This window comes from Anopheles moucheti, unplaced genomic scaffold, assembly GCF_943734755.1.
Source record: "Anopheles moucheti unplaced genomic scaffold, idAnoMoucSN_F20_07 scaffold_38_ctg1, whole genome shotgun sequence".
In the NCBI taxonomy this organism is placed as follows: Eukaryota; Metazoa; Arthropoda; class Insecta; order Diptera; family Culicidae; genus Anopheles; species Anopheles moucheti.
The window spans coordinates 566,015-591,595 of NW_026453613.1; the positions used below are offsets into that span (position 1 = coordinate 566,015).

Below are 25,581 nucleotides of genomic sequence, written 5' to 3' on the forward strand. Positions count from 1 at the left end.
GTAAACGAACAAATCAAAACCCTCCTAGAGACAGGTATAATTAGACCATCCAGATCGGCTTGGACTTCTCCAGTCTGGATAGTACCAAAAAAAACGATGCATCAGGTCAAAAAAAGTTTAGGATGGTAATCGATTATAGGAAATTGAACGAGAAAACAATTAGCGACAGGTACCCAATGCCCGAAATAACGTACGTGTTAGATCAATTGAAAGGACAACAATATTTTTCATCTCTAGATCTTGCTTCTGGTTTTCATCAAATCAAAATGAAACCCGAAGATATTGAAAAAACCGCGTTCTCTATAAATCACGGAAAATACGAATTCTTGAGAATGCCATTTGGATTAAAAAACGCTCCAGCTATTTTCCAACGAGCTATAGATGATGTCCTAAGAGATCATATAGGGAAAATATGCTACATATATATGGACGATGTAATTGTTTTTGGAAAATCATTGGAAGAACATCTTAAAAATCTTAACACAGTGCTCAGAACGCTAGACACTGCTAATCTGAAAGTGCAAATTGACAAATCTGAATTTCTGCATAGAGAAATAGAATTCCTGGGTCATGTAGTTTCATGCGACGGAATAAAACCTAACATGAAAAAAATAGAAGCCATAAAAATGTTTCCTATCCCAAGAACTATAAGGGAATTGCGATCATTTTTAGGATTAATGGGTTACTACAGGCGATTTATTAAAGATTTTGCAAAAATAGCAAAGCCATTAACGACTGCATTACGAGGTGAAACAAATCCGGCCTCCAATAGAAAAATAATATTATCATCAGAACAAGTCAAATGCTTTGACAAAATGAAGAATCTTCTATCGTCTTCAGATATTTTAATACATCCTGATTACAGTAAACCGTTTATATTGACAACAGACGCTTCCGACTTCGCCATTGGAGCGGTACTCTCACAAGGAGAGTTAGGTAAAGATAAACCGATTCACTTTGGTTCCCGGTCATTATCAAAAACCGAGGAGTCATATTCTGTACCGGAAAAAGAAATGTTAGCGATAATTTGGGCATTAAAAACCTTCCGAAATTATCTGTATGGTGCCAAGTTTAAAATCTTAACTGATCATCAACCACTCACATTTACGCTTTCTCAAAAAAACACTAACGCTAAACTAAAACGATGGAAATCATATTTAGAAGAACACGAATATGAAATTGTATATAAACCCGGAAAAACTAACGTAGTAGCAGATGCTCTGAGTCGAGTGGTATATTCCATGACTGCGACACGACACTCTGCAAACGAAAGCGATAATTTCTTTATTCCATCAACCGAAGCTCCTTTGAATGCTTTCAGGCATCAAATCATTTTAGAAGAAGGAGACGACAATGTTTGCTCTTCGCAACCTTTCCCAAACTTTGAACGGAAACTAGTCGCGATCTCGGATACTAGTGATAGAAACTTGCTACATGTTTTAAAAACACATTTTAATCATGCAAAATTAAATGGCTTATTCACAAGTGAATCTCTTATGGGAAAAATACAGGAAGTATACAGGCAAAATTATGGAAGACAAAACATGCTGAAAATTCGTTTTACCCAAACGTTACTACAAGATGAAGAAAATGAAAACGACCAGCAGGATATAATAAGTAGAGAACATGATAGAGCACATAGAGGATACGAAGAAAACAAAGCACAAATTCTTAAACGGTACTATTTCCCACAAATGTCTGCAAAAATTAAATATTTCATACGGTCTTGTCGCACTTGTAATGAATGCAAGTATGATAGAAAACCAATAACACCGCCAATGCAAAAAACTCCTTTACCAAACACACTATTTCAAATATTACACATCGACATACTTTTCTTAGAAAAACATTATTTTTTAACTTGTGTAGATAAATTTTCGAAATATGCACAAGTAGTAAAAATCGACTCCAGAGCCGTTGTTGATGTATTACCAGCGTTGAAAGAAGTAATACTAAAACATAAACCCCCCGAAAGTATTGTCTTAGATGGGGAAAAATCTTTTAATTCACGGGAAATTACAGAATTTTTCAAAATCTGTAAAGTTAACCCTTATTTAACAGCTACTGGAAGAAGCGAAATGAATGGTGTAGTTGAAAGATTCCATTCAACTTTGCTTGAAATATATCGCATCACAAAATCTGAACATCCTTACAAATCCGTGTTAGATTTAGTTACGATGGCAGTTCACAAATATAATAATTCTGTACATTCTTGTACTACATTCACTCCTATTGAAATTATAACACCCACCGACAACACACCTTCAATCTTAAAACAAGTTCAAACCAATTTGAAGATAAAGCAAGATAAAGATACTAAATACCATAACAAGAATCGAAAAACGAAGGACCAACGAGCTAAGGTTCGATTAAATCGATGATGCCATCAACACCTAATTTACTTTCTTTATACTGGTGAACTTGTTTTGATTGCAGCCGTGTACTTCCTAATTCAATTGAAACGATATCATTGTATTTATCAATAGACGGATTACCGATAACCAAAAGCAACAACCTTCAATTTTGGCCTATTCTGATGAACATTCATGAATTGCCAGAATCACCAGTGATGACGATTGCCCTGTATTGTGGAGCAACAAAACCAGCAAATATATAGCATTTTCTTCGGCCTTTTGTTGAGGAATTTAATTTTCTCATTCAAAACGATATAATCGTCAACAACAAGAAAGTACAAATCAAATTACGAGCTAATATTGCTGATTCACCTGCTCGAGCATTCATAAAAGGTATAATAACTAATATTATATTATTACATTGCATATGGACTATAAATTTCTATTTTCAATAGGTGTTGCCGGCTTCAACTCGCTTGATGGTTGCCTGAAATGCACTACAAAAGGGAAACGTATCAACGGAAGAGTTGCATTCTCTGAGTCTAGAGCACCAGATCGAACAGATAAGGAATTCAGGATGCGCACTTACGACAACCATCATAAAGAAGATTCTCCTCTGATACATTTAATCAATTTTGATATTATACAGCAAGTAACTGTTGCCGATTCGTTGCATTTGATAGATTTAGGACTAACCAAACGACAACTTATAGGCTGGATATTTGGTAATTTTGGCGTGAAAAAGAAATTGACATCCTCACAAATTAATACTTTGTCAACTAAGTTAACTAACATCAAATTACCTGTAGAAATTCATAGGAAATTTCGTTCACTTCTCGAAATAAAGCACTGGAAAGGGTCAGAGTTTGCTTCGTTTTTACACTATGGGTCTATAGTTGTGCTGAAAGATTCGATTGCTGACGATCAATATAGCCATTTCATGCTGTTTTTTTTGCAGCCTTACGCTATTCTCGTCAGGTATTTACAAACAGAATTGGGTCGTAGCCAATACTCTGCTTAAACTCTTTGTGAAACAGTATAGTAATATCTATGGTCCAGAATATGTATCAAGCAACGTGCATAATCTTTTGCATAATAACGAAGAAGTGAAACAGTTTGGTCCACTTAATACAATCTCATCATATCCGTTCGAAAATGAGCTGCAGCGTTTGAAAAGGTTGTTAAGAAGCGGCAGGAAAAGCTTGGAGCAAGTAATTAACCGAATATCTGAAAGGGATGCCTATTATACACCACAAGCAAGTGAACAAGCTAGGTATCTTTCAATTCATCAGCGAGGAAACACAATTACATTACATTACAAACATTACAAACATTACATATACGCAAAGATTTTTGTTTGAAAAATGAACAAAGCAACAAATGGTTCCTTACGAAGTCTGGGTATGTATGTGAATATGTAAATGCAGTTTTGCAAGAGGGGATCGTAGAAATATTAGCAAGAAAGCTATCTTATTCGTCTAGTGCTTTTGATTATCCTTTTGATTCGAAATTCATAAACATACATCGAGGAAATATTGATGTATTAGAAGAATTTAACATTACAATAGATCTGAGGGACATAAAATGTAAACTAGTCGCGGTACCTTTAATTGAAATTAACGAGTTTGCTTTTATTCCATTAATCCATACGCTTGTGATGTGAACCATCGGCATACGAATAAGTAAGAAAACTTTTTATTACTGGTTTTTACAGCATAGTTTTTAAGTTATTATCACCGCAATGTTCATAATTTTGATATTGTGCCTTCAGGTATATTTGAATGTGATTATAAATAAGAATGTGTAAGTATAAAGTAAGAAAAGAAATAAAAGTTAAATCACATAAACTTTGCACACAACTAACTTAACTTAAATTAATCCAACTAATACTTAATCACAAAATCAATTAAGCCTAAAATTCATGAAACTAAAACTAAATCACAGAACTAACTAAACTTAAATTCATGAAACTATGGCTGTTATTAAATATTAAACAGTTAAGGATTAGTGTCGTCTGTGGTGCGACGTTTTGACTACTCCTAATAAATTTAGTCTTTGGCTCGCATGTTTAAACTTATTCTGAAAAAATAACTTTATCGTATTTCCAGTTGGGTGTACCTCTTGACATGCACCTATATCTATGTACATACTTAAAATTTTAACATACTTATGGAAACCGATTTTAGGATTAGGGTGCCCAATGCCAGTCCAACTAATGTGTGTCATAAATTTTTTGTTGATTATTATATCTACACTTGCATGTGGCCTAGCTTCCGCACTGTCGGAAGCCAGATGTGTGTTTAAAAAAATCATAAAATTTTTTTTAAACTCAGGTTCCTCCAGCCGCTGCTCCAGAGAGTTCAAATCGTCCTCGTTTTCTCACGGCTTCCATTCGAAAGAACATTCTGGAACGTACCCTGGCCTTGCAGTAACTTTGTTGCCTGGCGGTCTAAAAATAAACATTTCTAGTATTACAACTTTTGTTAAACACAATGTTTAGTTGCATTTGGTTTACCTTGCCGTGGTTTCAAAGTAGTTGCGGTAATTTTCCTGCTACTTTGATCGCCAACGCTATGCGGAACCGTGGATGTGGCTGATATTTCGTTAAAAACATTCGGGTGCAGTAGTATGGTTTTGTAGTTTGAGACGTTAGGTTGTGAATCTGAAATGATTAATTTTCGTCATGAATGCGTGCTACATACTTAATGGCGGATTATAATTACTCACTGCTTTCGGTAAGGGGATGCAATTTATAACTCCCCGGGTTTCCTTGCAGGATAAGTTTCACCCGTTTTGCACTTGAAGTAAAAAAAAGATAATTTTATGCACTTCATAGGTTTAGAATACACTCACTTTTCCATGTTGATAGTTTGTTGATATTGGGATGTTAACATCAAGCATGCACCGAGATCGTTTTTCCTTCAACGTAGACGCAGGAGAAAATTTCATCAAAATGGGAAAACCCAGGTTCTCGAAGCGCGCTTCATCGACGGCACCCAAGGTGAATTAACAGAGTACAGGTGGGTCCGTCGCTCGTTTTTGTACTAATACATACACACGCAATTTTGACAGTTCCGAGCAGAAAAATTCCCGAATCAAAACAAACAACACATAAAACAAGTACGAGATTTGATCACGGCAGTGGTTTTGCTGTTTCAATGAGAAACGATTTGTATTATAAACTGTTTGATTTTTCTACTAGTAAGCTCCAAGAAGTTTATCAAAAGCATGGTATTAAAAGATGATCTTCAAGTTCGACAATATTTACGATGTATGATGCTGAAACACATGCCTAACCCGATGGCCTGAAGTTTTTGATAATATGATCATTATCCGTTAAAACTTGTCTTTTATTTGACATTAATATCTCGTAGCTGTAACTAGTGACTCACTAAATCGATGTAATGTTAATTGCACTAGATTTATGACCTGTGGTTTTTCTATAACAAGTATCAATTGCGACTCATGCGTGTTTTAGTTTTGCTATGTTTTGTTCAATTCAAGGACAACAAACAGCAAAAGCAAACAGCTCGATGTGCAAAATAAACTGAAAAATAACATTAATATAATGCATCTTACAAATAAATCGAACAGATGGTAGCACTAGACGTACGTATCATTTTAAAATGAAATTGATTCTTGTAAAGGCTATACATATACTACCTATAAATATATTGATTTTGATCGTTAATATTTTGATTACTGATAGGAAATGAAATACATACATAATGAAACTATACATAACTATACATAAAAACGTAATTCTACACGCTATATGTACAGTAAACTATCAACACTATATACACTTGTTCAATCATACGCTTATACTATATACATAAAGTAAATGATACAAGATAGTGAACTTATTGATCAGAGTACGGATTATGAGAAAATTTTGATATGTTATAGGAAACACAGTACATCGTATCGATGAAAAATAATAAACAGGATAAGAAAATAATAATATGTACATAAAGGAATCCTAAAATACTAAATTATTCTTCGCCTATTAGTTGTATCTACAAAATTACTATTTATCTACCTCAGTTTACAAGCTTTCTCATTTTTTTTGCTGCTTTGTGTTGTGGTGCAGATTTTCTCTTTGTGCGATTGCTTTTTTCATGCATAATTTTCATATTAATGAATCGCATACGTATAATAACTCGCTGTTTGTAAAAAGATTTCAACAGGTATTTCTGGCAGTTTTTGTTGTCTTTTTTCAACACCTTGCTGAATAATACCTACTGAATTATGAAGTTTACCTTCGGGATTCAACTTTTGAAATATTTTTATATCCCTGGATGAGAAAAGTTTTTGTTGGAGCAAATAAACCACCAACCGATAAGTGCTGCACGAACGTAGGAGGATGACAATAGTTATGATCTGATGTTAATTTGAAAGTATAAGTTCCTAAATTCAATTCCGGGTATTGTGTTTGAAATTTGTACGCAAGGTAGCCCATTATATATTCTAAACCATCACTATCTTGCTCTGGTAAGTCAACGAGTGTACTGCTAAGAGAACTATTGGTATCACTGGATGATGGGATAACATTCTGAAAATCGGTATCTATATCTGGATAATCAGGTAAAACAGGCATTACATCGGTATCAGAAAAAAGACTTGCAGATATAAAATCCTGGTTTGTTTCATTGAATGTTGAATGTTTGTTCTCTGATGTTCTCTGATCTGGATTTTGTGTTAGTAAGTATTCATCTTCTTTAACTGAACTTTGCGGGCCTAAATCTGTTTGGTTATTCAGTATGGTTGGAGATTTACCTAATATTATTTTCCTGATACGGTAGATACAACTTAAGGGAGAAGGATGATCGTAAACACCTCCAATTTGTCGAAGTTGGGAAAAAAAGTTTTCCAACACGTCTTGATTAAGCTGAAATGGAATTGAATAAAGCAATAATTAATAAACAATAGTCACAAATTGCGTACAAAAGCCTCACCTTATGCGTTGACAAATACCGGATGCTGTGTTTCTCCTTCATATCGTCAAATAGCATTTGGAGGGAAGTAATGTTCATCAGTATTGATTTTTGAAATACTTGCATCGACGATTTACCAATAACACGCATGTTATGGATTAGTTCATACATATTGCAAAGTGCCTTTTTCTGAAATTCATTTCCGGTATAAGACTTTTTTGTATCTACTTTTGCTGAGATAGAGTAGGAGTTTGCAATATCAAACCATTCATTTGCTGTTTCGATAATATTAGCTAATGTAGAAGCGTTCTTATTGTTTGGATAATATCGCCGCAACGAAACTGCAGTTGTACGAGAGATTAGTTGTGCGGCTCGTCGTACATTTTGCTTTTCTTGAGGTGACATTATTACATGACTTTTATTCAACTTGAATAAAGGTGTCATTTCAGCTTCATTTCTATTCGCAACCAATTCTAACAGCAGATCAGATGTTAATGGACCTTCTTTGACATTGAAGCCGAAATCAATCAACCAGTTTCTGAAGAGCTTTAATAAATGAGGTGCGTCTGGGAACACATACACTTTTTTATTCGTACACGGATGGAAAAAAATGGTTTTGCAAAACTATTTACTCCTAACTCTTTCCAACAACCTATATTCGCCTGGCAGTTATCGCTTACAATAGCAACCACATTTACCGTTTTTTCCTTTAATTTAGAAATTATGTTAAATATTATTTCCTTTGTCATTTTTTGATCAAACCCGAGGTATATCGGTTGTTTCCATTCCGAAAATAGACCTCGAGCCATAACAACTTGCAGATAATTATGAGGGCCAATAATTTCGTCTGTCGATGCATTGTATTCCAAAATTCTATTCACTTTCATCTCGTCAAAGCTTAAAATGCATTCACGATCTTGTGGCTTAAACGTTTTTACTATGTTTCCAATTAGATTTAAAACATCCTCTAAAATGCCTTGTCTTAGATCAATCTGTCGCGCATATCTTTTCAAGGTTGAAATGGACGGTAGAGGAAAATGCAAATCCTTATGGATGTAATTGTACGATCTTTTGCCGAAATAGTGTAAAGTTAACGCTGCACTCAATTCGCTTTTTGTCCAAATGACGCGTTCTTTTTCATTAACAATTAAATCTATTTGTTTTGAAGATAGCGTTTTTCCTAGCATAATTTTCATTCTTTTCACTACTTCTGCTGGTTGAATACCGTTTTGTTTCAATTCTTTTAATTCCACGGCTATGGATTTGTTTGTTTTTTTCAAGATTTCATGTTCTTTATGTAATATGTCAAAGTTTTGTTTTAATAAGTAATTGGCCTCCAATAATTGTTAATTTTTTGCGATCTGTTCTTTAAGTTGTACTTCCAAAATTTGAATTTTATCATAGCAATTACAGTTATAGTTACGATTACTATTATTGTCACTGAGGATACTAACGTTCGGAACTGGATTATTTAATTCATTTTCTGTTGGTGTTGTGTCTTCATCTATAGTTGGTATCGGAAAGCGAGCGTAGTTTTCGTTCAGATCGAACAAAGAAGGAACAGCTAAATAAATACATGAATAAATAACATTATTGATTAGAACATATAGTAATACTATGCTGATGAAAGTTCAGGAATTCTTACCATTAGCTTTAAGTTTCCTTATTTCTTTTTTCATCTTATTCAGTGGAGATTTCACCATCTGATAGTCATCATGTTTGAAGTAAGATGAACAAAGCACACTATTATGATTAGGTATCCAATGTACACCCTTTTCACAAAATTGTACCCATTTCGTTCGTAGCTCTTCTTGAGATGGAAATGTATGGAACACAACTTCAATATTACGTTTAGTAACATTGTATCTGTTGTTGTTACAAAAAGCTGCGGCACACGACGAACTTGGCATTTTACTACGTAAAGATGACCCACAAGATGAACTTAAAAAATCCCATATTATTGAAAAAACCACATACCCTTTTACATACCTTTAACTGCTACAAACCAAACAAAGTAGGAAGCTGTGATATTATCTTAAAACTACAACTCTGTAAAGAAACTAAAATAATGCAAACAAGCTTTGCTGTTATTAAAGTTATGCAGTGGATAATGTACAACACGTGTTTGCCGCTTTGCTGTAAACTTCGGAATGATTTATTTATGTGTTGCCAAACGTTTATATATACATGCAAAAATAGTTACAGTAGAGTCCTTTGTTGAAACGTCAAATAGTGCAGGGTTTGCTTTCCTAACACGCCCGCTCAAACATTGCAGTTACAATTACTTTTACTTAATTCATAGTCCCAATTCGCCCGCTTAAACCTTGTACTCGAACAAACCAAGACTGGCACGCAATTTCCTAAATGCTGGCGCAGGAAGACCCTTCGTTAATATATCAGCTTCTTGCTTTTCCGTTGGTACATAAACTATCTCAATTCTACCCTGTTCCACCAGTTCTCGTACATAGAAATATTTCACATCAATATGCTTCATACGCAATGAATCCTTTTGATTTTTAATGATTTTAATCGTTGACTGATTATCTTCATGAAATTTAACTGGCTTATCAATATGCAAACTTAACTCCTTCAAAATTCGTACCAACCACTGACTGTGGCGCGCAGCACCACATAGAGCCACCAATTCTGCTTCTGTTGAAGACAAAGATACTGTCGCTTGTTTCTTTGCAATCCAACCTACGGTTGCTCCAAACATTTTGAAGAGTGCACCAGATACAGAACGTCGGTCTACAATATCGCTAGCCCAATCTGCATCTGTATAAACTTGCAATGTCGGTGCATCACAATCTCTGTTATAGATTAATCCGTAATCTAAAGTACCTTGCACATAACGCAAAATACGTCGTAGATGTACCCAATGTTCATCTGTGGGACATGTCTGAAATTGACTAAAATAATTGGCAGCGACGGCCAAATCTGGTCTAGTAGTCAAAGATACATACATAACGCAACCTACAAGTTCACGATATGGATGATTAGTTCTGTCACACTCATTTCCCTTTTTTAACTTGAGTCTATACTCAATAGGTGTTGCAATTGGTCGACAATCTTCCATTCCGAAACGACAAAGTAAATTTTCTAAATATCGACGTTGAGAAATTCGTATTATTCCTTTATCAGGATTTCTCTCAATTTTCATACTAAGAAAATTTCCTATCGCACCAACATCTGTCATTTCGAATTCCTTTGCCAAACAAGCTTTTACCACGTTTACCTTTTGTTCAGATGAACTAACTATTAAAACATCATCTACGTAGATGAGAATTATCGCAAGTTTTTCGCCTGAGTCACGAGTGTATAAACAAAGATTGTTTTGTACCGTGATCGTACACGTAACATAAATGATAGACTTAAAATGTCTTTGACCCTACGTTGTGTATATTTTTTCAGTTTTCAAATTACAAAATGATTAGATATTTGGAGCGAAGCGAATACGACACGTGCTCATATCAAACTTAAAACTCTTCTTTTTTTTTTACTCTCCTCCTTTCACCCCAATCTGACATCTGCTCCTCGCCAGGTTGGACATTTGACATTTGACGTTTCGGCGTCAAACATCCCGGCCCCCTTGAACAACTCGGTTTTCAAGTTTCTCTAGCGCATTCTAATATACATAATTTGCTTATCACCCGCTTCACAAGTCCAGTTGCAGTACGCACTGTGGCAACTCGAATGATTCCGTCTTCTCCTGGATGTAACTCGTGAACTCGAGCTAGCGGCCAGCGTGCCGCAGGTAGTTGCTCGTCCTTCAAGATCACCATGTCTCCCACCTCCAAATGAAATATTTTCCCTGCAGAACGATGGTGGGTGTTCAAAGTCTTCAAATACTCGTTACACCATCTCTTCCAAAAGACTTGCGAGTGACGCTGAAGCAGTTGGTAGCGACCCAATCGGTTGAGTGGCACGGACATTACATCTAACTCAGGGAGAGGGGCGAAGGTTTCTTGAAAGATAAAATGAGATGGAGTTAATGCGGAGAAGTCGCTAGGATCTTCCGATAGCGCGGTTAACGGACGCGAGTTGAGACAGGATTCAATTTTTGCCAGAACGGTAGTCATTTCTTCTTCGGAAAGCATGGCAGAACCAAGCTGACGAACCAATTGCTTCTTGGCTACCTTGACTGCGGCTTCCCATAACCCTCCGAAATTAGGTGAACGTGGAGGTATGAAATGGCACTGAATGTTCTGATCTGCTAAATGCCGATTAATCTTGCTTTCTTCTTTCTGTAGCATTTCGTAAATACGATGCAAGGAGCTATTGGCGCCGATGAAATTAGTACCGTTGTCGGAATAAAGATGAGTTGGCTTATTTCTTCGGGAGACAAATCGGTCGAGTGCCATCAGAAAAGCCATCGTGCTGAGATCAGACACCAACTCGAGGTGCACTGCCTTGGTAGCCATGCAGACAAATACGCAGATGTAGCACTTTCGTGGAGCTGCCTTGCGATGAACAGGTCTCAAAAACAATGGTCCACAATAATCCAAACCAGTTGATGCGAAGACCCTGCCTGCAGATACACGTACTGGTGGAAACTGTCCCTCAGGTTGCTGCATTGGGTTTGGGCTCGCTCTGTTACATCGAAAACAATTTCGAATAACTCTGCGGACCGCTCGTCTTCCTTGCAAAGGCCAAAATTCATCGCGAGCTGATGAAAGTGTCACTGATGATCCCCCGTGGATCAGCTTGAGATGGTTGTACTTCAGCATGAGTTGTGTAAAAGGATGGAATCCCGGCAGTACAATTGGATGCTTGACATCGTATGAAACACTCGAACGATTCAATCTGCCACCAACACGTATCAAACCTTCTTGGTCTAGGAATGGCGCTAGCAAACGAAGAGATGATGACTTAGCCACAGGTTGATTCTTCCGTAAGCACTTCAGCTCTTCCTTGAATGCTTCAAATTGAACCAACTTCGCTAGGGTGTGTTTAGCGCGTTTCATTTCGTTAACGGATACATTCATTTCTTTGTTCCGAAGGTCTGCCGTAACTTTGGCGTTGTTGTAGAATCGCAACATGTAGCTCATTACGCGAATTAACGATGTAAAAGACGATGCAGTTTGGAAGATGCTATCAGGAATCAATGCTTGTGATGTCAACACTGCTGCGTGGTGACTCTTTAATTCTGCGTCGGTAGTCTTGACGGGAAGATGCGTTTCTGGCCATGTTGATTCAGGATTTGACAACCATTCGGGACCTTGAATCCACAGTTTACTCAGAACTAATTGATTTGCTGGCATACCACGAGATATCAGATCTGCAGGATTTTGTTTTCCTGCTACATGCGTCCATCCGTACCCGTGCGTTAGCTCCTGTATTTCTGCGACGCGATTGGAAACAAAAGTCTTCCATGTACGTGCTGGAGCTCTTATCCATTGAAGAACAATAGTGGAATCAGACCAAAAATACACGTTGTTGATCTGCATATCCAAAGCAGCCGACACTCTCTGTTGTAGACGTGCAGAAAGCAGTGCTGCACATAGTTCCAGTTTCGGAATGGTTATAGGTTTTAGCGGCGCCACTCTAGATTTAGATGCAAGTAGGCTGATTTTAATGTTTCCACTAGAATTCTCGGATCGGGCGTAGACGCAAGTTCCATATGCAACCTCAGAAGCATCTGCAAAGTAATGCAATTCTACTCGAACTAAGTCGCAATGGAAAGCATAACGAGGTATGCTGAATTCGGTGAGGCTGGGCAATCGATCAAAAAACTCTGTCCACTTCAACAATATATGGTCAGGGATTTCTTCATCCCAACCTACAGAGGATGTCCATAAATCTTGCATTATGAGCAGAAATCGTCTGGTTGCCGAAGACTTTGAATTACCAATTACCCTTTTAATGTCAGGGTGCTTTGGCAGTTTCACTATGTATCGTCCAGTTTCATCACGTGAAGTAGTCTCTTTGTAATGGCATTCTACAACATCATTATCAGGCGAAAATTTGGGACAAGCTACTTCTTCGATTTCCCAAAATTTCTTAAGTTGGTCATCTACTGTCGAGGACACTGTAACTACATTGCAACGAATAGGTAACTCTTCGTAGGATTCATGATGTTTAGGAAGCTCGCCAGTAATTAACCATCCAAATACCGTTTCTACTAGCAAAGGACCAGCGCTCAGCCGAATGCGTCCTTCCTTCAAGAAGGTATAAAAATGCGACGCACCCAATATCATGTCTACTCTGTTGGAGCAGTTAAAACCTGGGTCTGCTAATGCAATATTGGCGGGAATTGCCAGGTTGTTGCTGTTAAACGACTTTGGTGGAGTGTTTGCAGTTACTTTCCGTAAAATTAGGAAATTTAGTAACGTGGAAAACTGACCGTCGCGTGCTCGAATGTTGGTTGTAACTTCGCTGCATGCTTTCGTTGGCAGCTCATCTACACCAGTTATAACGACATCAGCTCGTTGTCTGGGCAACCTGAGGAGCTGGCAAAGTCGCTCACTCATAGCATTGGGTTGAGCTCCATTGTCCAGTAAAGCACGCACTGGGTGTTCGATACCATTTGCATCCAAAACGAGAACTAAAACAGTAGATAGCAAAGCATTAGCATGTTGGGATGGTAAAATATGTGAATTCATATTTGCGATAGTCATTCTGCTACTGGTCGACGCTGCTGCGCTGTCGGATGCTTCTGGCTGACTGTCATCTTGATGTTGTGCGTTATGAACCAACGTATTATGACGCTTGGAGCAAATTCTGCATTTCAGCTTGAGGCTGCATTGACGAGACACATGACCACCCTTCAGACACAGCGTACAAAGTTTGTGCATCAATACCGTATCCGACCGTTTCTTGGAATCAAAGCTATTGAAACGTGTGCACCGATATAACAGATGATCTTCAGAACAAACCGGGCACTCAGCATGTTGATCCATTGCGGCCACATTGGCGTTTACACGTGTTTTGACGATCCTTTGCACGCTTTCAGCGCTAGCAGGTAAATGGTCGATTGCAATGCTCTCTAATGTGTGGATTCGTTTGTGCAGGAATGTCAACAGCTGCGGGTAAGTGGGCTGCTTCTCCGGTTCTAGAGATTCTTCCCAAGAACTGATGGATTTGTCGTCCAATTTCCGGATGAGCATTTCTATGAGGATGGAACTATTCTCACAAATTGGCTCACCTAGCTGCTCTAACACTTTGATGTTAAGTGCAAATTCATCTGCTACACGCCGAATTTCTGCACTGGTTGCGTTCGAAGCTTTCTTTATCGCAAACAGTGATCGAACATGACGCTTGCGTAATAAAACCTTGTTCGAATACCGATTAACCACGGTTTTCCAAGCCAAATCGTAATTGTCGGCAGTTATTGCTAGAGTTTGGATTACCAATGCTGCTTCACCTTTCAATGCTCCTTTCAAGTAATGGAATTTTTGAACCGGCGTGATTCCATCTGCTTCATGTATGAGTGACACATATGTATCATGAAACGACAACCATTCTGAAGGATTCCCATTAAAAGTAGGAAGCGTTATCGTCGGCAGCTTAGTGCGCTGCGCATGAATATCCTTTTCAGCCTTCACTGCACTCACACTCATACTTGATACGGATGCTTGAAGTGCGGTTTTAGTTTCTGCATACAACTTCTCAAGCACCGCTCGTAGATCAAAATTCTCGTTGATCATGTCTTCGTTTTCTTCCAAGTCGTCGATTTCATCTTGTATAGACTCGAATTTTTCATACGCCTTTTCGAGGAGTTCGAGTCTGTTGGACGATTCACCTGCATTTGTAGTGGTGATCGATCCGACGAATCCTTTCTGCCGATGGAGTGCCTCTACGGCGTTGCGACGCTTTGTATAGGCTTTCTTCAGCTTCTTCTCGTCAGCCATTTTGTATCACACAGTTCAACATGCAAAATGATGAAATCGCGTTTTTAAGGATATTTTGCCTTAAACCTTTCCACACGTAAATCGCGCGATATTTAGGGCAATACAGTAAACTTTGTGCAATTTGAATGTCCAATTTGGCACAAGCACACAGATTATCACTACCACACAAAAGAGACGCGCGATGATAGCTGGTGCAACGAAAAGTCCAAATGACTCCAAATCTTGGTCACTACAGCACCAATGTTTTGTACCGTGATCGTACACGTAAAATAAATGATAGACTTAAAATGTCTTTGACCCTACGTTGTGTATATTTTTTCAGTTTTCAAATTACAAAATGATTAGATATTTGGAGCGAAGCGAATACGACACGTGCTCATATCAAACTTAAAACTCTTCTTTTTTTTTTACTCTCCTCCTTTCACCCCAATCTGACATCTGCTCCTCGCCAGGTTGGACATTTGACATTTGACGTTTCGGCGTCAAACAAAGATCATTTACTTCTACTACTTCCTACATTTATTTACTACTTCTGATGAAACCAAGTCTACGCACAAATTCATCAAATCTTTCGTTCCATTTTCGCGACGCTTGTTTTAATCCGTAAAGAGAACGGTTCAGACGACAAACTAAACCTTCACCTTTTACAAACCCTTCCGGCTGCTGCATGTAAATCTCTTCTGTCAATTCACCATTCAGGAACGCAGTTTTTACATCCATTTGACCTACAAACATATTCTTACGATTCGCCAGAGCCAGAACCATTCGAATAGTATCCAGATGAGCCACCGGTGAATATGTTTCCGTATAGTCAAAACCTTGCTTTTGACTGAATCCTCTAGCAACCAGCCTCGCTTTGTATCTAGGTTGATGTTCATCGTCACCAGGCTTCACCTTAAAAACCCATTTGCACGATATAAGGTTTCGTCCTTCAGGCAGTTTTGTCAGCGTCCAAGTATGATTCTTTTCCAAAGAATCGATCTCGTCTTGTAATGCTTGCTGCCATAAAGTCCAATCATCTCGTTCTTTTATCTCAGACAGCGAGTTAGGTGTATGTTCTACATATGATAGAGCATTCAGAGCAAAATGTACCTCGTAGTCTTCATGACATACAGGAACTCTACGTTCTCGAACTGGTCTGGTATCTTGTATGTTTTCATTTACATCATCTTCACCAGTATCATACTGCTCTTCGCTTGTAGTGCTCTCCTGATCAACGTCATCCACTACGTTCTGATCGTTGCAATCACTTGATTGTTCTGTTTGCTCTTTTACTAAAATGATAATATCTCTATCATTATAACGTTTTGCAATCTCACCTCTTTCGTTGTCTGCTGGACATTCCATTTCGACGAAATTAACATCTCGCGTCACAACAACTGATCTTGTTTTCGGGTTCCATACTCTGTAGCCAGTAGGTGCATAACCCACGAATATACCTTTCCATGCCTTTGCATCCATCTTTTTACGATTCTCTTTCGGTATGTGTACGAACACCGAACATCCAAAAACACGTAGTTTGGATACGTCTGGCTTTCTGCCTTTCCATATTTCAGCTGGAGTTTTACCATTGTCGTTCGCTCGTGTCGGGCATCGATTTACCAAAAATCCGGCAGTCTGTATAGCTTGTACCCAAAAACGTTTATCAATCTTTGCACCTTGCAACATTGATCTGGCCCGTTCGACTAATGTTCGATTCATTCTCTCACTAGTTCCGTTCTGTTCAGGAGTATATGGCGTTGTGTATTCTATGTCGATTCCTTTCTGTCGACAAAATTGCCCAAAAACACAATTTTTATACTCTCCGCCATTATCACACCTCAAACAAGATATCTTTCTTGAGAATTTAGCCGTTGCTAATGCTTCATACTGCTTGAAACACTCGAAAACCTCATTTTTGTTTTTCATTACATATATCATCACAAAATGGCTGTAATCGTCTATAAATGTTACGAAATACCGCTCACCATTTTGACCAGTAGGGGAAATTGGTCCACACACATCCGAATGAACTAATTCCAAAATTCTCGATGATCGTTTTTCTTCGAATTTCGAAAAAGGTTGACGCGTCTGTTTAGCGATTATGCATGCTTCACACACAGTAATGTTTTTCTCCTTTTCATACAAAATCGCGGGATCCAAACCTTTCACCAAACCGTTACGTATCAATTGTTCAAGCTGTCGACTGTTCACATGACCGAACCTACGATGCCACAAATCCAGATTTGCATTAATTCGACCACAAACCACCAACGATTTGTTCTCATGGCATTTTTCACTGAAAACGTCTAAACCGTACAAATTACCACAGCGCGAACCAGTTGCAACAAGTCTTGTGTCGTCCCACACATATACTTTTGCATTCTCGAACACCACTTTCATTCCCTTTTGCTCAATTTTCGTTACCGAGAACAAATTGAAACGTAAAGTAGGAACATAAAGCACATTGTCTACAGTACATGGAATACTAACACCATTGACCATAGAACAAAGCCGTATTGTCCCAATGTGCCGAGCTTCGATCGATTCGCCATCTTTTGCCACCGCAATTTTTATTGGAATTTTCAAAGGAATTAACGTTTCAAACAGTTCTTTATCTTTTACCAGATGGTCTGAACACCCCGAGTCCACAAACCATTCCACTTTGTTTGTTTCTGGAATCTCGTCATATTCTATATAAGTGACAAAAGAAATATTTCCCGATTTCGCCAAATTCGCTTTTGGCTTCCTTTTGGGACATTCTGATAGCTTGTGTCCTTCTTGATGACATCCGTAGCACTTTAGAATCCATTTCTTTTTCATTATTTTCTTCGAACCCATAAAAGCCGATGATTCGTTTTGAGCTGCCATCGGTTCTACACCTAGGCTTTTGAGCTTGATTTCCTCGTCCAATAAACGACACTTCGCAAACTCTATGTTAAGATGTTCTGCGGCCATGGTTTCTAACGCAGTAACTATCGTGGAATATTTGGATCCTAAGGTGATTAGCAAACTACACACCACTTCCAATTCGTCCATCACTGCGCCTGTCGCACGATATTCACGCACTATACGATCGAACTTAAGGAAATGATCCTGTAAGTTTCCTGATTCATGCTGCAATGCGACCAGTTGTCGCTTCAGATACATGCGGTTCGCGATACTTTTGCGCTCGAAGACTCCCATTAGAGCGTCCCAAATAGCTTTTGGTGTCGCCTTATCCTGCACATATTCCAGTTGGGAATCATGGATTCTAGACACCAACAAACTTTTGCACCTCTTTTCCATCTTCAGCCGCTTTTCACGCGCCTAAGCCTTTTCAGCTTTCTTCGCCGCTGCATCTCCTTCATTGTCCTGAAGGTCCGCGACTTCAACACATTCCGATTCAATACACGCAACTAAATCGCGCTCTTCTAACACTACACGCATCCGATATTTCCATGCGTTGTAATTTGAGCCGTCGAACAGCGGTAACATAAACTTGTCGTACTTTTCGTCTTCCATCTTTAACACTCTGGGCCCATAACCTAAAGTTATGCAGTGGATAATGTACAACACGTGTTTGCCGCTTTGCTGTAAACTTCGGAATGATTTATTTCTGTGTTGCCAAACGTTTATATATACATGCAAAAATAGTTACAGTAGAGTCCTTTGTTGAAACGTCAAATAGTGCAGGGTTTGCTTTCCTAACAGTTATTATAACATGCTGTTTATGCTTATATTACTTTGCTGATGTTTGCCTCAAATTGCTAGGCTTAACTATATCAACCTAAGTAATAATGTGATATTTATTGCGCAAAACGAAAACTCAAATTGAGCATGTTTCATCATGCATAGTTGACTTCTACCGCTTCAGTTAATATACTTTTATATGCTTGCCGTAAAGCTTCTTTCTGAGAAAACGGAGTTTTTTTTCAAGCTGAGAACACTTTTATGTTAAAACTTGGTAATTTTTTATTGAGTAGCTATATTCGAATGACGAAAGAACATTAAACTTAAAACGTTCAACTGCTGACGGCACACATGCACGGCGACTATCACATTGCTTTTGTACAACAAACGAATATTTCTTGGATCAACCACATGTTTGTTTTGATCGCGCCGGTCTTCTTCCTCCTTTCGTTTTCAGCTGTCAAATCGCTCTAGACGGACCGACCTGTACATTTCATAGACCTTGGACGGCACCAATCAGCAGTTAATTAATAAAAAGTTTTTCTCTCTCTCCTCTCTCTCACAGCACACAACACACCAAAGCATGGGAGAATACATACAACTAGAGCGCTGCGAAGGACTGACGGAACTGAAACACGCCGCAACTGCACATTGAAGGCGAAGCCGAAGACCAAAACAAAATGGCGCAGCAGAAATCGTCATTTTTTTTTGCTTTCATTTATATAGCACAAAGGTAGAGACATCGGAGCTTTTCCTAGACAGCCGTTACAACAAAAAAAAAAATAACCCAAAATGTCAAAATCGGTCTAAACCCTCGTTAAAAAGACGTCTTTCGGCGGTCTAACGGCGGGCGGTAAGACCGCCAAAAGACGTCTTTTCAGTGACATTTGCGACCTGGGAAGTTACGCTCTCTCCTAAGAACACAGTGAACAGCGGGTTATTGAAAGGACATATTTCCCGTCGGCAACATCCTCTCCTCCGTAATTCCTCGTAGAGGTGTTAGACCTCCTCCACATGGGCCGCGTTTTCCGCGGTACCGCGGAAAACGCGTATAACTTGTATGCCACTTGGCCGCGGTCGCCTGCCAAATCTCCGCGGCAATTCCGCGGTACCGCGGAAAACGCGGCCCATGTGGAGGAGGCCTTACAAAAATAGCTGTCGAAATTATGTCCTACTCTTCCTTTCCTGTTGCGCGAACTTCCAGCTGTGCGACCTTAACCGCAGGTCTTTTAATAAACAATCTTCCTACTCTTATCGTTACGGAACGCACCTGATCGTCCTTGCCTTCTTGCGCCTGCGTAATTACTCCCTTTAACCACCTTCCGCGTGTCTGCTCGTCCGGGAATGCTACAATATCACCAACTCGTAGTTTTTTAACTGGCTGTAACCATTTTTCGCGGGTTACTAATCGAGGCAGATATTCTTTTATCCACCTAGTCCAGTATTTTTGAGCAACCCATTGGGCTTTCTTCCAATGTGTTTTTAATGCTTCGGCTTCCGATAATCTGGGTTGGTTCTGCTTCTCCTGAACATCCAATTAGGAAATGATTGGGTGTATTTGCGGTATGTGCGTGAGAGGTCTATTGTTTATCATGAATTCGATTTCAGTTAAAGCGCTTCTTAGAACTGCCTCTGGGTATGGCTCCTTGCATAGAGAGGGGAGGCGTTTCACCTATTGTACCATTCTCTCCCACGATCCTCCGAAATAAAAGTGAAAGTCTATGCCTTCCGTGGCGCATTTCTCTTGCAACCTTTTTATTTCACGACAAGCCCCACAAAATTCGTGCCGTTGTCGCAAAATTCATTTTTGTTAAATCGAATTAATTCCATGTTCATTTTTGTTAAAATTGACGACTGTTAAATCAGTTGACGATAGCCGTCAAATCACATAGGAAACAAATTCGAACAGTTTGAAAAAACGGTTTTAATTTGTTTCGCGTACACTTTTGACGACTTTATTTTTACGGAGTCTCATAGCCTGTCGTTAAAATTAACAAATGAACATATGTATTGCTTTTCTATCGAATTTTCGGTCGACGGCGTTTTCGGTGCATTTTGTTTAAGAATGTGCACTTATAGAATTTATTGTAATGATTATTTTAAAATGTATATTAAAATTATGCACGTAATTATTTATCGTTTTTCTGTACACTGCGTAGCCTAACTATGAAACTTGATGAAAATTGCAATACTTTGCTCACATCTTTACATACGCGAAAGCTAGACAGCAGAATGAGCCAAAGCATAAACGATACATGTGCATATCTCACGCATTTGTTCAATTCCTTTTTTACTTCATGCTTGTAGAAAGTGACCACAGCTACATTTTTGCACGTTGTACAGGGTAGGAACGAAAGAGGGACGTTTTGTTTTGTTTTTTTGGTTTTTTTTTTCATTAGAACGGCCTGATCGTATCGACTTATTTTTACCACGTAGCCGGATAGTCAGTCCATGCTACGGGGGTTTGGTCCGAATGGGATTTGAACCGGTCCTGTCGTGTCAGCAAGCAGCGTCGGTACCAATACACCAGCGGACCGCCCCAACGTTTTGTTCTTGTTATTATTTTTTTAAAAAAGAAATCCTAGTGAAACAACTGTGCGAATTAATTTTTTACGCGTAAAGACGCACTACCAACATACAGCACACAACATCATTTCTAAGGAATTCAACCCATAGAACATAGGACAACATCGAAACGGAAGAGAAAAATTCTCCAAATTCATCCTTTAATCAGTACAATGCACTGTAGCAGATCGACGCAGAAAACCCCATAAGAGGAAAAAGACGACACGATCCTTCATGCTGCTTATGCCGATTCGTGTGCAAAAGAAGTACGCGCTACCCACAACATGCACGAATGTTTTTTTCCTAGCTCCAAATTCAATGCGCTTGTCGAAGCAAGTATGGAGTGTAAAGAAAAAAAACAACCATCCCACGTTTATGGTTTGAAATAAAAAAAAACAGGTGAACAATCATCGCGGGCAACGCACTGCACAAAGGAAATGATCATCATGTTCGTTTGCAACCTTCCGCGAATAGTTCACACGCACAAAACGATGGACACTTTCCACAACACAGCATTCGACAACGACGTACGCAGAAGCGTGATGGAAACCATTTCTTACTCACGCAACGCGGTTGCTCTATGCACACAGAGAAACGCACCGGCATGGGGTACAAACAAATAATAGGTACCCAAATTCGTGGAAAAAGTGTAGCAAATAATGCACACGTTTTTCGATACCATTCCTATTATCCTTTCGATTATCCTTTCCCGGTTATCATTCCGCGATTCAAGTTCAGTTCAAGTGGTCAGACGTGCTCCTCGGAATACAGTATGAGTGGGAAAAAGGATGAACCTATGTAAGTGTTTATGTTTTAAAAATAATTTTGTGAAATCTGTGGCCCAAAGAGGGTTTTGATAGAATGTAATTTCTGCCCAGTGCTCTGAATGATAACGAGCATTTGTGTGTAATTGAAATGTGTTAAAATAAATTTTTGTTTAAAAACAATTGCATCGCAGGCGACAATATGGACAACGGGTTTTGAAACTCCAACAGCACAAGCTGTTGGAAATAATGGAGCAAAATCCTGATGTAGCAAGGGGTACTACAAAAAACGCACAGACCAGTTTTTGGGACGAAGTTTCCGTGCAATTAAATGCATTAGGACCACCCTCTAAATCGGGAAAAGAATGGCAAAGAGTGAGTAAAGAGTGAAAAAGTTATGGTAGAAGTGTTTTCTAACAACCTTCGTTCTCTCTTCATTTCTGTCCTAGGTTTGGATTGAAAAAAAAAATACAACACAAAAAGGAAATTAACGGAAAATAGAAAACAGCAGCAAATGACAGGTGGAGGAGTGGCAAAATTTCAAACCATCGATGATTTCGACGAACGCGTTTTGGCGATTTCAAATTCGGACAAAAGTCTTGCAGCTGTACCTGATTCAATTTGTATTGGAGTTCCTGCTTTAATAGAAATAGAAGAAACAGAACAGCAACCGGGATCATCCAGCACTCCCGAAAGTCACGAACCACCACCAAAAAAACTGCACATGCAATTCAGGATCCACCCATCATCACAACAGATAACCAAGAACAGAACAACACACCAGATCAAAAGCTACAAGAAAACCAGAAAACAACCACAGAAATAGGACCACAACCAATAAATATAAACCAGGACTTCTCGCAAACGGTCATCCCGCAAAACGAGCGGATCATACAAAACCTACAAGTAGTAGTAGTAGTTTATTTTGGATTATTATTACAATGCTGTTGTTACACACTTTAAATTATTGCCTAATGGGTTCGCACCTTTTTCTTTCCTCATTGATTATGTTTACTTAATTAGCAATTGCTGGTATCTTTCATTGATAGATTTAGATGAGAATAATGTTATGGGAATAATTTGCATAAAAAACCCATGAAATCAGAAAACACTTATCAATTAAAAGTAACCTAGCACTATATTTATTTATTTAATTTATATTATGACGGCAATGCCGTATTTTCAACACCGCTTGTGTTGAGCGATAATAACAATTGTCACATTTCCTCCTTGCGATTTGCCTTATCCCGGGCATACTCGGTTGTATTGGATGTTGGAGTATGTCTGTGTTGTTTGTCGGTTTGTCTATCGTTGTTGTAATCGTTATGTCTGTTCTATTGTTTTGTGTGTTGATTTTGGTCCGGTGCTATTGTTGTAGATGAAATTGTGGTTGTGATGCCTGTTCGTGTGGTTTGGCAGCCACATGGAGGCTCGGGGCGTGGCAGACAGGTGACTGCGTCGCTTTTCACATAAACAACATTCGGTGTTGGACACTGGCAGAGCCTTGACGGAACTGAAACAAAACAGACAACAAATGGTTAACACGGACTACAAGCATACACCTATAAGTCTGCCCCTCTTTTGCGGCTTTGGTGCTGTCCTCAAAGGCGACTGTTTCCTCAACGGCTTGAAAATGGCACAACAAAAAACATTTATTTACAAGGACCACACAACGAATAACGAAGGATGGGGGAATGAAAGGATTCACGTGGAAATAAGGATGGGATTCAAAGGAGAAGACCGTTGTCCCTGGCGAAGCGGAAGATAAACCTAATGTATCTCAGGTCCCTGCCAGCCAAAACATCTCGTATCGGTGTATCCGGGATTCCACCGATGTCCACGACTGCACTCTTCAAGGAGGGTCTGGCGGTTTCGAACTCCACGCAGTGCCATAGAAGATGGTCCACATCATGGAATCCGACCCCACAACCACACACTTTTGACTCAGCCAGATTGATACGCTGTAGATGTGCATCCAATGCGAAATGATTCGACATGAGTCGGGACATCATCCGAATGAATGCACGATCTACAGGGAGCCCACCAAACCAAGACCGCAGGGACACTTGCGGAGAGACCGAGAAAAGGAAAGCGACCGAGTTCATCCGCCTCCCACATGCTCTGCCATCGAGACAGGAAAAGTTGCTGCGGGTTGCGTAAGAACTCTTGGTAGGAGATGGATCGGTCGTAAAAAACGCCTTCTGTGGCGCCTGTTTTGGCCAGTGAGTCTGGTTTCTCATTGCCGGGAATTCCACAATGAGAAGGGACCCACATTAGCGATATTCTAAACGCCTTGTTAAACACAGAGCCGACCAATTCCACAATTTTAACTACAAAATAGTCTTGGCTCTTAACAGCCCTTGGAGTTTTCAGTGTTTCAATAGCACTGAGGCTATCTGTAAATATGAAGTACTGATCCGGGGGACTCGCTGGTATTAACAATAGTGCGTAAAAAATTGCGGCAAGCTCAGCCGTGAACACGGAACATGGCTGCCTCAATTTGAAGAATGCTTCGGTGGTCTCGCTAAAAACACCGAAGCCAGTGCCCTCCTCAGAGGATGACCCATCAGTGTAATACTGGTTCATTTTGTCAATATGGCCGTACTTGTTCACAAAAATGCCCGGCACAACCCTCGGGCGAAGATCATGAGGAATGATCTTGATCTCCTCACGCAACGCGGAGTCCGTACTAACAATAGAACTGTAGCACTCAGGAAGGGCAGCACGGTTTACTGCTTGTGGGGCGCTAGGATTGACTTGTAGAGTAACAAAATCATTATAGATATTAATAATTTTGCTCTTAGAACCTGTCGCTATAAGCGCTTTAAAATTTTCTATGATCAAGGGATTTGATACTGAAGAACGAACTAGAAGGCGAAGCGACAGCATTTCAAAACGTAATCTCTGTGGCATCACTCCGGTCATCACTTCTAGGGACATGTTGTGCGTAGATTTCATGCTCCCTAGTGCGAGTCTAAGACTACGATACTGTAATCTCTCCAATTTAAGAAGCTGCGTATTGGATGCACAGTGGAAGCATATGCTTCCATATTCCAATACGGAGAGTATCGTAGTCATATACAGTCGCAGGACATCTGATGGATGTGCGCCCCACCAAAATCCTGTGACTGTCCTTAGAAAGTTAATTCTTTTCCAGCATTTTTTAACCAGCTGGGTGATGTGCATGCTCCAGTTGAGCCTGGAGTTGAACCAAACACCAAGGTATCGAAAATTGTCGGTGATTGATATCTTTTCCCCGTATAAAAAACATCAATGTTGGGTTCACATAGTCCTGGAGTTGATGCGTCGTTTGCATCCGAGCTGGACAACGCCGCAAAGGGATTAGCGACGTTTGCCCCTGTTAGGGCATCGCTGTATGAGCCGCGTGCCCGCTCGGCTACCGTCTTCACTTGCTCCCTTTGTAGCTTCCGGTACACGGGGCACTGCGCAACCTCATGCC

At 39.3% G+C, this 25,581-nt stretch overlaps 1 pseudogene; it reads left to right on the forward strand.

The window, feature by feature from the left end:
• Positions 1 to 2,536: 2,536 nt before the first annotated feature.
• LOC128309159 (uncharacterized) lies at positions 2,537 to 3,715 on the forward strand (annotated as a pseudogene).
• The last annotated feature ends 21,866 nt before the right edge of the window (positions 3,716 to 25,581 follow it).